Source organism: Rhinopithecus roxellana, chromosome 20, assembly GCF_007565055.1.
Source record: "Rhinopithecus roxellana isolate Shanxi Qingling chromosome 20, ASM756505v1, whole genome shotgun sequence".
Taxonomy (NCBI): Eukaryota; Metazoa; Chordata; class Mammalia; order Primates; family Cercopithecidae; genus Rhinopithecus; species Rhinopithecus roxellana.
The window spans coordinates 78,945,111-78,958,897 of record NC_044568.1 but is presented as its reverse complement, the minus strand read 5'-3'; positions in this window follow the sequence as shown (position 1 = coordinate 78,958,897).

Sequence of the window (13,787 nt, the reverse complement as noted above, 5' to 3'; positions counted from 1 at the left end):
GTCTATGAGTGTCTGGCCCCGTGTGTATGTGCATCCATATGTGTATGTGTCTTTGGGTGTGTGGAGCATAAGGGAAAGGGGCTGAGCTGCCTGTAGCTGCACTGGCCTGGAAGCCTTCAGTCCTCCAGGAGCCCTGCAAGGACTTTCAGGCCAACCACCCCCAGGGGGAAGATAAATGACTGTTGCCTCACTGATCTCAGGGACTAAAGGGTAGGAACAATTGTTCCTTCTGTTGTTATGCAGTGTTGGGGACCATGCCTGGCCTCCCGAGCTTGTCAGTCACGGCTGTGTCCGGCTGCTGGTGGATGATTCCAGATGGGAAAGATTCTTACTGAATCCTGTAAAACAGGGCCAGGGCCACTATCCTCAGACTCCAGGGCTGTACATTAGAATCCCCTGGGGGAGGCTGGGTGTGGTGGCTCATGCCTGTAATCCCAGCACTTTGGGGAGGCTAAGGCAGGAGGATTGCTGGAGCCCAGGAATTAAAGACCAGCCTGGGCAACACAATGAGACCTCGTCTCTACAAAAATAAAAATTAAGTTTGGGCCGGGCGCGGTGGCTCAAGCCTGTAATCCCAGCACTTTGGGAGGCCGAGACGGGCGGATCACGAGGTCAGGAGATCGAGACCATCCTGGCTAACATGGTGAAACCCCGTCTCTACTAAAAACTACAGAAAACTAGCCGGGCGACGTGGCGGCGCCTGTAGTCCCAGCTACCCGGGAGGCTGAGACAGGAGAATGGCGTGAACCCGGGAGGCGGAGCTTGCAGTGAGCTGAGATCCGGCCACAGCACTCCAGCCTGGGTGACAGAGCGAGACTCTGTCTCAAAAAAAAAAAAAAAAAAAAAAAAAAAAATACAGATTCCCAAGCTACATGCCTGGAGATTCAGATTCGGAAGGCTTGGGAGGGGGCCCAGGGATCTGCATTTTTAAGAAAAGGCAGGGTGTGGTGGTGTCCGTCTGTAGTCCCAGCTACTCGGGAGGCTGAGGTGGGAGGATTGCTTGAGCCTAGAAGTTAGAGGCTGCAGTGAGCTATGACTGTGTCACTGCACTCCTGCCTGGGCAACATAGGGAGACCTCATGTCTTCAAAAAGAGTGCAAGAGAGAGCAAGAAAGAAAGAGAATGAGAAAGAGAAAGAAAGAGAATGAGAAAGAAGGAGTGCCTATAGGTGTTTCCCTAAGGGCAGGCAAGGTTGAGAAATGCTGTTCCATGTGGCCTGGGATCAGGTCAGCCAGAGAGAAGGAACTGAAATGAGGGTTCTTGACCTTGGCACTTGACCTTGGGCCACATCGTTCCTTGTTCTGAGTCCATCCTGTGCTTTGGAGGATGTTTAGCAGCATCCCTGGCCTCTACCCAGAGATAGATGCCCGTAGCAGTCCTCAGTTGTGACAATAAAAAATATTAATACTCCTGGCCGGGCGCAGTGGCTCACTCCTGTAATCCCAGCACTTTGGAAGGCCAAGGCAGGTGGATCACCTGAGGTCAGGAGTTCGAGACCAGCCAGGCCAACATGGTGAAACCCCCATCTCTACTAAAAATACAAAAATTATCTGGGCATAGTGGCAAGCGACTGCAATTCCAGCTACTCGGGAGGCTAAATGAAGAAGAATTGCTTGAACCAGGGGGCAGAGGTTGCAATGAGCCGAGATCGCGCCACTGCAGTACAGCTTGGGCGAAAGAGCGAAACTGTCTCAAAAAACAAACAAACAAAAAACACTCCAGACATCACTAAATGTCTCTGGAGGAACAAAATTAAATCACCCCATTGAGAACACCTGGGCAAAGTGCTTGGGTCAAAGGAAACACTGCCCATGTTTGCGGATCGGGTGTCTCTCACTGACCCAAACATGGTTAAAATACACCAATTTCCATAAAAAGAAATGCAGCACTAGCATATACCACAGTGTGGATGAACCACGGGAAAGAAGCCAGACAGAAAAGGTCACGTGTTATATGATTCCATTTATATGAAATATGCAGAATAGGTGATCCATAGACACAGATGACAAATTGGTGGTTGTCAGGGGCTGGGAAGAGGGGAGGATGGGAAATGACTGCTTCATGAATCTGGGGTCTCCTTTGGGAGTAAGGAAAATGTTTTGCAGCCCAGGCATGGTGGCTCATGCCTGTAATCCCAACACTTTGGGAGGTTGAGGCAGGAGGGCCGCTTGAGCCTAGGAGTTTGAGACCAGCCCGGGCCACATGGTGAAACCCCATCTCTACAAAGACATACGAAAAAAATTACATTGGTTTAATGGCAGGCACCTGTAGTCCCAGCTACTAGGGAGGCTGAGGTGGGAGGATCGCTTGAGCCTGGGAAGTCAAGGCTGCAGTAAGCCATAATTGCACCACTGCATTCCAGCTGGGACGACAGAGTGAGACCCTGTCTCAAAAAAAAAAAAAAAAAAAGAAAGGAAAAGAAAATGTTTTGCAACTAGATATAGGTGGCAGTTTTATAACAACGTGAATGTACTGATGCCACTGAACTGTTCATTGTAAAATTATTTCATAGTACTAGGTGAATCTCACCTCAATCAAAGAGAATATGCCAATTTGTATAGTTTCATGTTACAACTGGTAAAATGAGGATGGAGTGAACTGTGAATGCAGCATAAATCAGAATGGAGGTTTCAGCGAGGTAGTAACCACTAACGAGTGTGTTAAGACTATAATATAGGCCGGGCGCGGTGGCTCAAGCCTGTAATCCCAGCGCTTTGGGAGGATGAGATGGGCGGATCACGAGGTCAGGAGATCGAGACCATCCTGGCTAACACGATGAAACCCCGTCTCTACTAAAAAATACAAAAAACTAGCCGGGCGAGGTGGCGGGTGCCTGTAGTCCCAGCTACTCGGGAGTCTGAGGCAGGAGAATGGGCATAAACCCAGGAGGCAGAGCTTGCAGTGAGCTGAGATCCGGCCACTGCAGTTCAGCCTGGGAGACAGAGTGAGACTCCGTCTCAAAAAAAACAAAAGACTATAATATAATGGCCAGGCAGGATGGCTCACGCCTGCAATCCCAGCACTTTGGGAGGCCAAGGCAGGCGGATCACCTGAGGTTAGGAGTTCGAGACCAGCCTGGCCAGCGTGGAGAAACTCCATCTCTACTAAAAATACAAAATTTGCCAGGTGTGGTGGCACATGCTGTAATCCCAACTACTCGGGAGGCTGAGGCAGGAGAATTGCTTGAATCCGGGAGGCGGAGGTTGTGGTGAGCTGAGATCACACCATTGCATTCCAGCCTGGGCAACAAGAGCGAGACTCCATCTCAGAAAAAAAAAAAAAAAAAAAAAAAAAAAAAAAAAAGACTGTAACATATAATTAAATAATACTTATAAAGCAAATGGTAGAATATGAGGACAGGACCTCAGTATCGACATCTTTGGAACCAGTACAATGTTGGGTTAAAATGTACAGTACATGCTTGTTGAATTAGGGAAGAAAGTAAAGTGAAAGCATTTGATTCATCAAGAACCATGACTGAGCCACTTGCAACCTGCTGCGGGGCTGGGACAAGTCATTTGAGCTTTCCACACCGAGTTGCTCTCCTTTCCAAGAAAAGGTAGGCTGATTCTTCCAGCGCTAAATGTCTGTGTTAGGAAATGGACAGGTCTGGGGGAGATGACAGTACCTGCTGGAACATTCCAGAACATGCTGGAATATGCTAGGGGCTTGCTGTTTTGGCCTATGTTGTGCTGAAACCCTATTAGTTTCACTAGGGAGGTAACCAATTCAAGAGGCTGAAGAAGAAATGCAGAGCCAGCAAAGGAGACATGGGGTTTGATTAGGGACTTAGACACAGGGGAGAGAGTGCAGGTGGTGGTGGGCTGGACAGGAAAACTGCAGCCAACTGCAAACAGCATGCAGTTTATTCAGCATTTTCACTTAGCACCCTCCCCTTAACGACCTCCACCTGGCAACCTTCATGTACCCTAAAACTCAGAGTCACAATCCGTTGGAGGGCCTGTGTTTCGGAGGATGGGCCAGGGGCTCAGATGTTTCTCATAGACAGGAAAGAAATCTCTAGGTTGGCCACTCCCGGATTCCGTAGCTGGGACACACCTTCAGGTGCATCTATCATCCAGGCCATCCTAAGGATGTGCGCAGATTATTGCGTTCAGGTGCGTTTGCCCTACAGCTCACCAGAGCAAGCTCGTGGGTAAACTAGGAAACCCTCAAGACACAGGTCTCAGTGAGCACCAGGCTGTGGTCAGCTTTGATACGTAGGAGTGGAACAAGCCAAGAAGTGACACTCAACTTTGCAAGAATCAGGCCCCTGTGTCTCCTTTCCACCATCTGCTGCCAGGGGCGGGCATCTGTATTCACACATCTGGCTCAGGTGAAGATGGGGCCGGGAGCCACCTTTGCAGGTCATTCGAAACCCCCCACATTCCTTCCACCTGTGGGCCCTGGGGGCTGCCTCCCTCCCTCCCTGAGCTGAGAATGCCATCATTGGAGTGAGTCCTGTGTCTACAGATCTAGGGCTGTGTGTGTGTCCTGCTCGGGGCATGGTTAACAGGGCCCATTCCCTGGAAGCAAGGGCAGGAAGGGACTGGGCATGGGGCTGTCGTCTTCACACGAGGGGCTCATTACCACGGAGGCCCTCGCAGCTGCGGTGCATGCGATCCTGGGCAGGTGTATTTCTGTTTGGAAGACGTGGGGAATGGAAGCAGGGGTCAATTACAGAGCTGAGCCCCAGGTGACGGGGCTGGTGAATCTCTGAGTAGCCAAGAAATAGGGGGAAAAGTGTCGGGAGCGGCAGACCTCCTAACGCAGAGAGAAGTTTTCAGACCCCACCGTAGACTCTGCTCTAAAACAGCCACTCACACAGGGCTTTGAGGTAAGAACTTCTTGGCTTCTTTGGTGGTAATTTTATTGAGATGTTATCTACATATCACACAATTCACTCATTTAAAGTGTAAAATTCAGCCGGGCGTGGTGGCTCACACCTGTAATCCAGCACTTTGGCAGGTCAAGGTGGGAGGGTTGGTGGAGGCCAGAAGTTGAAGACCAACCTGGGCAACAAGGTGAGACCCGGTCTCTTAAAAAAAAAAAAAAAAAATTGTAGCCGGGCATGATGGTGTGTGCCTGCAGTCCCAGCTACTGAGGAAGCTGAGGCAGGATTGTTTGAGCCTCGGGGAGGTCAAGGCTGCAGTGAGCTGTGATTGAACTGCTGCACTCCAGCCTGGGCAACAGGAGCAAGATCCTTCTCTAAAACAAAGTTTTAAAGCATACAATTTAATGTGTGTTTTTTTTTAGGATAGTCACAAAGTTGTGCAACCATTACCACAATCAACTTGAGCATTTTCATCACCTCAAAAAGAAAACCTGGGCCAGGAGTGGCGGTTCATGCCCATAATCCCAGTACTGTGGGAGGCTGAGCTGGGCAGATCACCTGAGGTCAGGAGTTCCAGACCAGCCTGGCCAACATGGTGAAATCTTGTCTCTACAAAAATACGAAAATTGGCCGGGCATGATGGCAGGTGCCTGTAATCCCAGCTACTTGGGAGGTTGAGGTGGGAGAATCGTTTGAACCTGGGAGGCTGAGATTGCAGTGAGCTGAGATCACGCCACTGCTCTCCAGCCTGGGCAACAGAGTGAGACATGATCTCAAAACAAAACCAAAAAACCCATACCCTTTAGTTGTCATCCTCAATCATCCCTCCCTGCCACTCCCAGCCCCTGGCAATCAATTGATCTACTCTCCAGCTCCATAGATTTGCCCATTCTGTACATGGCATGTAAATGGAATCATAGCATATGTGGTCTTCTGTGCCTGGCTTTTTTTTGAGATGGAGTCTTGCTGTGTTGCCCAGGCTGGAGTGCAGTGGTGCTATCTTGGCTCACTGCAACCTCTGCCTCCCAGGTTCAAGCAATTCTCCTGGCTCAGCCTTCTGAGTAGCTAGGATTACAGGTATGCGCCACCATGCCCGGCTATTTTGTTTGTGCTTTTAGTAGAGACGGGGTTTCACCATGTTGGCCAGGCTGGTCTCAAACTCCTGAACTTGTGATCTGCCTGCCTCAGCCTCCCAAAGTGTTGGGATTACAGGTGTGAGCCACTGCGCCCAGCCGATGCCTGGCTTTTACGTGGCATAACGTTTTCAAGGGCCACCCATGCTGTGGCAGGCGCCGTTTTCCATTCCTTTTTATGGCCAGATAGTAGTCCATTGTGTGCATAGACCACATTTTGCTTATCTGTTGATGGTTATCTTTTTATCTTTAAAACGTCTGTGGCTCTATCATTGCTACTCGTTGTACCAGCTATTTAAAAAAAACAAAAACAAAAAAACCACTGTGCCATTTTTCAGTGAAATGATTGAGTCTTCTTCTATATTAAAAATTATTAGGGTAAGCCTAGGTAGCACATGTCAAAGACGAAAGGGCAGCTGTTAATGAGTAGGCCAGGTAGCAGAATTCGGGCTGTCCTGGGCATGCCCAATGTGTGGACGCCCCACTCCTGGGCCAGGTAACATTAATGCACTGTCTCAATGCTTCAGGCCCCGGATAACACAGCAGAGGAGCATGACCCCTGGTTAAAAACCCACTTGTGGCCAGATGTGACTCACACCTGTAATCTCAGCACTTTGAGAGGCCGAGGCGGGCAAATCACAAGGTCAGGATTTCGAGACCAGCCTGGCCAATGTGGCGAAACCCCATCTCTACTAAAAAGTAAAAAAATTAGCTGGGGGTGGTGTCACACACCTGTAGTCCCAGCTACTTGGGAGGCTGAGGCAGAAGAATCGCTGGAACCCGAAAGGCGGAGGTTGCGGTGAGCCAAGATGGAGCCACTGCACTCTAGCCTGAGTGACAGAGCAAGACTCTGCCTCAAAAAAATCAAAAAACCCACGTGATTTTTTTTTTTTTTTTTCAGGCCTGACCATAGGCAATTCTGAAGGCTTTACCTGGCAGGCCTTAGGGGGAGCTGCCCTCCCCACACCAGACTTGGGGCGCAGCCAGTACCCTGTGGCCTCTGGAGGGGGTTGCATCGCGGTCTCAGGCCCCACGGCTCTGCTCTGATGCATGTCTGCACTTTTAGCCCTACTGCCTGCCTTCCTAGGTCTCCTTATCTGAGGCCTTGGGCAGGGGTCTTCTTTAGGGGCCTCTTATGGGCCAGAAGGAGGAAAAAGGGGACCCTTTTCTCCACCCTGGCTTGTTACTCAGTACTTTTCCACTCCTAGCCCCATCTCTTGCCCCCAACCCAGGTCCATAAAACTGCCAGGAGCCTTTTGCCCGTTTCCCCCATATCTGGATGATACACCAGATCCTCAACCGATGCCCTGTTCGGTGGGGAAGCGGGAGAAGGGCAGTTGGTGCTTTCTCCAGTTTTAGCCTCCTGCTTGTACAATCATGGTGAGTGATCGCGGGTACAACGCTGTGCTTTCTGGCTTATTGCTTTGACACCTGACAGCTCAGCCCACCCTCTTCCAGCTCAGCTGAGCTCCTGACAGCCACAGGAAATGGGACTCGATCTTTGATTGTGAAACGCTGTCAATCTGTAAACAGTAAAGGTAAATTAGTGAGTAGGCTTCTGGATGCAGGAGGATAATGACCAATGACTGTAGATAACCGTATCACAGAGCAGCAGTGAGTGCTGTGTCGAGTGCCTGCCATGGGTGGGGCGCATTCTGTCACTGAATTTCACAACGATTCTGTTAGATGAACATCCGCGCTCCATTTTACAGACAAACTGAAATTCTGACAGGTGAAGTTACCCGTCCCAGGTTCCAAGCTGGGATTCCTCAGCTAACATGTCAACCCTCCCGGAGACATTTTGTATCGTTTTTCTGCTTGAACTTTTTTCTTGTTTGCACTCATAAACTACATGTTTTATTTCCTGGGCAGGAGACAGCCCCCATGGTCCACCTGTGAAAGAAACGTGGTGGCTTTCAAATGACACAGGTAACCACCAGCTCATCCTCACCTGAGCCAGGTGTGCTAATGCTGACACCTACACCTGGCAGTCCATGATGAGAAGGGGACACAGGTGGCTGCTGCTTGCAAAATTGAGTGTCACTTACTTGACTTTTTCCACTCCTGCTTATCAAAGCTGAACATGACCTGGTCCTAACGGAGACTGGCTCATAGGTGCCAAGCTCGTGTTCCAAGGTGTTTCCTGGCCCCTTCTAAGTCTGCTCCTGAAAGATAAGCTTATTTGTCATCTTTTTTTTTTCTTATTCATAGGGATGGCATCTCACTATGTTGCCCAGGCTTATCTCATACTCCTTACCCTTTCACCTCGGCCTCTCAAATTGCTGAGCTACCGCACTCAGCCTATTTGTCTTGATTCTGATCTGTCTCCCTGCACTAGAAAGTCAGCTCCTTGAGGGCAGGGCTTTCGTCTGCCTGGCGCTGTGTCTGCAGTGAACAGTGACTGGCACACAGTAGATGTTTGCATTTTGGGAGGCGCCCAAGATCACTCTCAGCCTCTATGGTTTGCTAGGACTCACAGAGTTCAGAAAAGCCATTGCACTCATGGCTGCTGTTGATTACAGGGAAAGATAGTAAAATCAGTAAAGGGAAAAGATGCACAGGGCAGGGAGGCCAGGCACGAGCTCCCAGATGTCCTCTCCCTGTGGACGGTACTTACTTCTTCCAGCCACAGGATGTGGCAATGTGCACAGCGCATTGCCAACCAAGGAAGCTCACCAGAGTCTTGTGTTTTTATTGGCCATCAGTCAAGGCCAGTGGCCCATAGTTGACCTCAGTCTCCAGCCCCTCCAGAGGTCATGCTGATATCACCTGGCCCAAACCCCCCACCATAAATCATGTCATTAGCAGAGACTAGATGGCGTGGTCCTAGGCCCCCAGGTAAACAAAGACACTGTATTACTATCAGGCAGCACATTCCAAGGGCCTGGAGTTTCCTTCCAGGAGCGGGACAAGGTTAACTTTTTTTTTTTTTTTTTTTGAGACGGAGTCTCCCTCTGTCACCCAGGCTACAGTGCAGTGGTACAATATCCGCTCTTTGCAACCTCCACCCAGGTTCAAGTGATTCTCCTGCCTCAGCCTCCCAAGTAGCTGGTATTACAGGTGCATGCCATGATGCTAGGCTAATTTTTGTATTTTAGTAGAGATGGGGTTTCGCAGTTGAAGAGGCTGGTCTCAAACTCTTGACCTCAAGTGATCCACCTGCCTCAGACTCCCAAAGTGCTAGGATTACAGGTGTGAGCCACCGTGCCCGGCCAAGGTTAACTTTTTACAGCATAGTTCTTAGTAAAAAATGACCCTGGAGCTGTCCACAGTGGGGGGAGAATAGAACCAGACTCAGGCGATGGGAGTAGCAGGTAACTCCAGTCCCAGATGCTACTGAGTAAGACTGACCAGAAGGCAGGCACCGAGGTCCACCAGCTGCTGCTAGCACGTGTTCCTCTAACAGGCCTTCAAGAGGTGCTGGGACAAGGTCTGAGGCCCCAGGCTACAGTCCTGTCTTGCCTCAGCTCTTCCAGCTGCCGCATACTGGGTATGTCCTCCTCCTCTCTGAGCCATAGTTAAAGCCACAGAGTGTGGAGTGGGTGACGGAAGTCTGGGATCTCCTTCAGCCCTGACATCCCAGCTGCTCTGACTTGGTCATTCAGACTCTCCTAGCTCCATGGAGCCCAGGCACGTGTGAGGGGTTGCCCCTCCCCCCCTTTTTTTTGTTTTTGGAGACTTAATCTCACTGTTTTGCTCAGGCTGGAGTGTAGTGGTTCAATCTCAGCTCACTGCAACCTCCACCTCCCAGCTTTAAGCAATTCTCCTGCCTCAGCCTCCCAAGCAGCTGGGAGTACAGGTGCACGTTGCCATGCCTGGCTGATTTTTTTTTTTTTTTGGAGATGGAGTCTCTTTTGCTCAAGTTGGAGTGCAGTGGTTCGATCTCAGCTCACAGCAACCTCCACCTCCCAGCTTTAAGCAATTCTCCTGCCTCAGCCTCCCAAGTAGCTGGGACTACAAGCACACGTTGCTACGCCTGGCTGATTTTTTTTTTTTTTTTTTTTTTTGTATTTTAGTAGAGATAGGGTTTCTCCATGTTGCCCAGGATGATCTTGAACTCCTGACTTCAGGTAATCTGCCTGCCTTAGTTTCCCAAATTGTTAGGATTACGGGCGTGAGCCACCTCGCCCAGCCAAAGGGTCCCCTCTGATACCTCAAGGCATGTGGTCCATTCAGTTGGATCCTTAATCTCGGGAAAAGATGTTGAGCTAACCTCAAAGGGCCTGTGGTCTCATCTGGGTTTTCTAAGGAAAATGAATGACTCCAGGTGAGTACAGCTCATGAGAGACCTCCCAGTACCAGAGAGAGCAAGGAGAATGTTCACTTTGTCCCCAGAACATTCTACTGAGAAGCAATGAAAGAATGGCCAGGCATGGGGGCTCCCAGCACTTTGGGATGCTGAGGCAGGAGGATCACTTGAGGCCAGGAGTTCCAGACCAGCCTGGGCAACATATTGAGACCCCCATCTCTCTAGAAAATTTTTTAAAAAGTAGCCAAGCATGGTGGTGGATACCTGTTGTCCCAGTTACTTGGGCGGCTGAAGTGAGAGGATTGCTTGAGCCTAGGAATTCGAGGCTGTCGTGAGCCGTGATTGTGTCATTGTATCCCCCACCCAAAAGCAGTGCAAGGATGAGTGTTTCATTTTTTAAAATTGTAAAACAGAGTTTGTGAGGCACACACTCTACTCTCTAGCTCCCACTTATGTGTTGGTTCTGAATATTTTTGTAGTTTCTACTTGTGTGTGAAGACCTGCAGGGTTAACTTCTTTTTCTTTTTCTTTCTTTTGGACAGTCTTGCCCTGTCACCCGGGCTGTACGATTTTGGCTCACTACAACCTCCCCATCCCGGGTTCAAGTGATTCTCCTGCCTCAGCCTCTGGAGTAGCTGGGATTACAGACACCCGCCACCACGCCTGGCTAATTTTTGTGTTTTTAGTAGAGACAGGGTTTCACCATGTTGGCCAGGCTGGTCTTGAACTCAAGACCTTGGGTGATCCGCCTGCCTTCGCCTCCCAAAGTGCTGAGATTACGGGCGTGAGCCACTGTGCTCGGCTTGGGTTCATTTCTAGAAGGGGAATTGCTAGGACGGAGAAAATGTGCTTCCCCTTCCCCACTCAGCCAGCATTTTTTATGGCCACAATGTGAAGGTCTTATGAGCAATAGAAAAGGGAAGATGGTCTTTGCCCTTGGAAACATTAAACTGCTTGTGTTTCGCACACTCCAAATGTGAAGTGATCTGCCATTTGCCTTTAACCTGCGAAACCTCAACAGGCTGTTTCCTCTTTCTTTTCCCTGAGAGCTCATGTGTCTTTCTCCACTAGTTGCCAGTTATTTTATCCAGGCTTCAGGGCCTTTTTACTTAATTTTAAAAATTTCTTCCTTTTTTTAATTTTTTTTGAGGTGGAGTCTTGCTCTGTCTCCAGGTCGAAGTGCTGTGGCACGATCTCAGCTCACTGCAACCTCCACCTCCAGGGTTCAAGCAATTCTCCTGCCTCAATCTCCCAAGTAGTGATCCACCGGCTGCCATGGTCTCCCAGAGTGCTGGGATTACAGGTGTGAGCCACCACACCCAGTCTGAGTTTTGTAGCTTTAATTTGCATTTCTTTATCAGTGGTGTGATCTTGGCTCACGGCAGCCTCCACCTCCTGGGTTCAAGTGACTCTTCTGCCTCAACCTCCAGAGTAGCTGGGATTACAGGCATGTGCCACCAACACCTGGCTAATTTTTGTGTTTTTTTTGGTAGAGACAGGGTTTCACCATATTGGCCAGGCTGGTCTCGAACAGTTGACCTCAAGTGATCCGCTTGCCTCAGCCTCCCAAAGTGCTGGGATTACAGGCGTGAGCCACCTAGCCCGGCCTCTTGTTCATAAGGCGGCAGTAGTGAGTGCCTCATGAAGGCAAGGCAAGAGGAGCTCACTGCCCCCTGCTGGTTACTTCTCTACTATGAGGTGTTCATGGCTCTCTCACTTGCTTACCCTAGCTCTGCGAAATATCTTTTGGTGGTTTAAAAAGAAAGCTTCTTTGGGCCGGGTGTGGTGGCTCAGACCTATAATCCCAGCATTTTGGAAGGCTGAGGCTGGTGAATCACTTGAGGTCAGGAGTTTGAGACCAGCCTGGCCAACATGGTGAAACCCCGTCTCCACTAAAAATACAAAAATTAGCTGTGCGTGGTGGCGGGCACCTGTAATCCCAGCTACTTGGAAGGTTGAGGTAGGAGAATCGCCTGAACCCGGGAGGTGGAAGTTGCACTGCAGCCTGGGTGACAGGGTGAGATCCTGTCTCAAAAAAACAAAAACAAAAACTTCTTCATTCTGAAAAGAATTGAAGAAACACTGTAGGATTCCAAGTCTGGGACATTCTGGAAAAGGCAAAACTGGAGACAGTAAAAATATCAGCGGTTTTGCGGTTGGTGGGGTGGGGGTGGTAAGAGAAAGGGAGGGATTAATTAAGTAATTGGCAGAACAGAGGGATCTGGCTGTTTAAGGAAAAGGGAGGGATTAATGGAGCAGAGGGATCTGGTTGTTTAAGAGTGTGGCACCTCCGCCATGCCTCTCTCTTGGTCCCGCACCTGCCATGTAAGACGCCTGTTCCAGCTTTGCCCTCTGCCAAGAGTGAAAGCTCCCTGAGGCCTCCCTAGAGGCAGATGGTACCGTGCTTCCTGAACCGTGAACCAATTAACCCTCTTTTCTTTGTAAACTACCTAGTCTCAGGTATTTCTTTATAGCAGTATGAGAACAAGCTAATACACAAATGAAAAGGCTGCCTTTTTTTTTTTTTTTTTTTGGAAACAGTCTTGCTCTGTCACCCAGGCTGCAGTGCAGTGGCATGATCACAGCTCACTGCAGCTTCAGCCTCCTGGGCTCAAGAAATCCTCCTGCCTCAGCCTCCTGAGTAGTTGGGACTACAGGTGTGTACCACCGCACCCAGCTTTGATTTTTGTAGAGACAAGGCCTCCGTGTGTTCCTCAGGCTGGTCTTGAACTCCTGGTCTCAAACAATCCTTCCACCTCACCCTCCCAAAGTGCTGGGAGTAAAGGCGTGAGCCACTTTACTGCGCCCACCGAAAGAGCTTCTGAACTCTGGTGACTCTGACTTGAGCCTGATGGGCTTCAATCAATACTCCAGCTGAACTCACCCTGACTGGAAACTCAATTCCCAGTCACTGGCAAACCCAAACCCAACCCGGTAAATTCCTTCCAGGTAGAAGCACAACTTGTTGGTGGGAGGAACAGGAGGTGGGAGGCTGGATCTATGGTGGGTGGCTTGTATAGGAGGGTCTGAGTCTTTGTGAATTGAGTCCTCTGTCTCCACACTCTGGGTTTTGGGCCCGGGACAATGTAGACACAAAGTAAGGCCAGAGGTACAGGGACCCTTCCCAGGCAGACTCGGGTAGGCTGGGGCAATGCAAACCCAGCTAGTCACCAGGATGGCCTGGAGGGAGAGCCCCACCCTAGGGAGTCTGATTGTCCTGTTCTGTCCTGGAATGGACCTGGGAATCTGCGTTTGTAGCCAGTACCTCATGTGACTGATGTTGCTGCATTGATGAGAAACCATCGCATTGAGGGTTGCAAGGGCTCCAGGCTTTGAACTGGGGAGGAATTCAGGCCTGTGGTCAGAGACTTGAGTCTCTGAGTAAAGCTGCCAGAGCTAACAGAGCAGGGCCTCTGGGAGCCAGATGGGATTAAAATCCTCCTGTGCTGTGTGACTTAAGGCAAGTGTCTTAACCTCTCTGTGTCTCTGTTTCCTCTGTACCATGGGATGACCTAGTTCACCTTGCAGGGATTTTGCAGGAGGAATTGATTGAATGAGTCAATATATAAGGA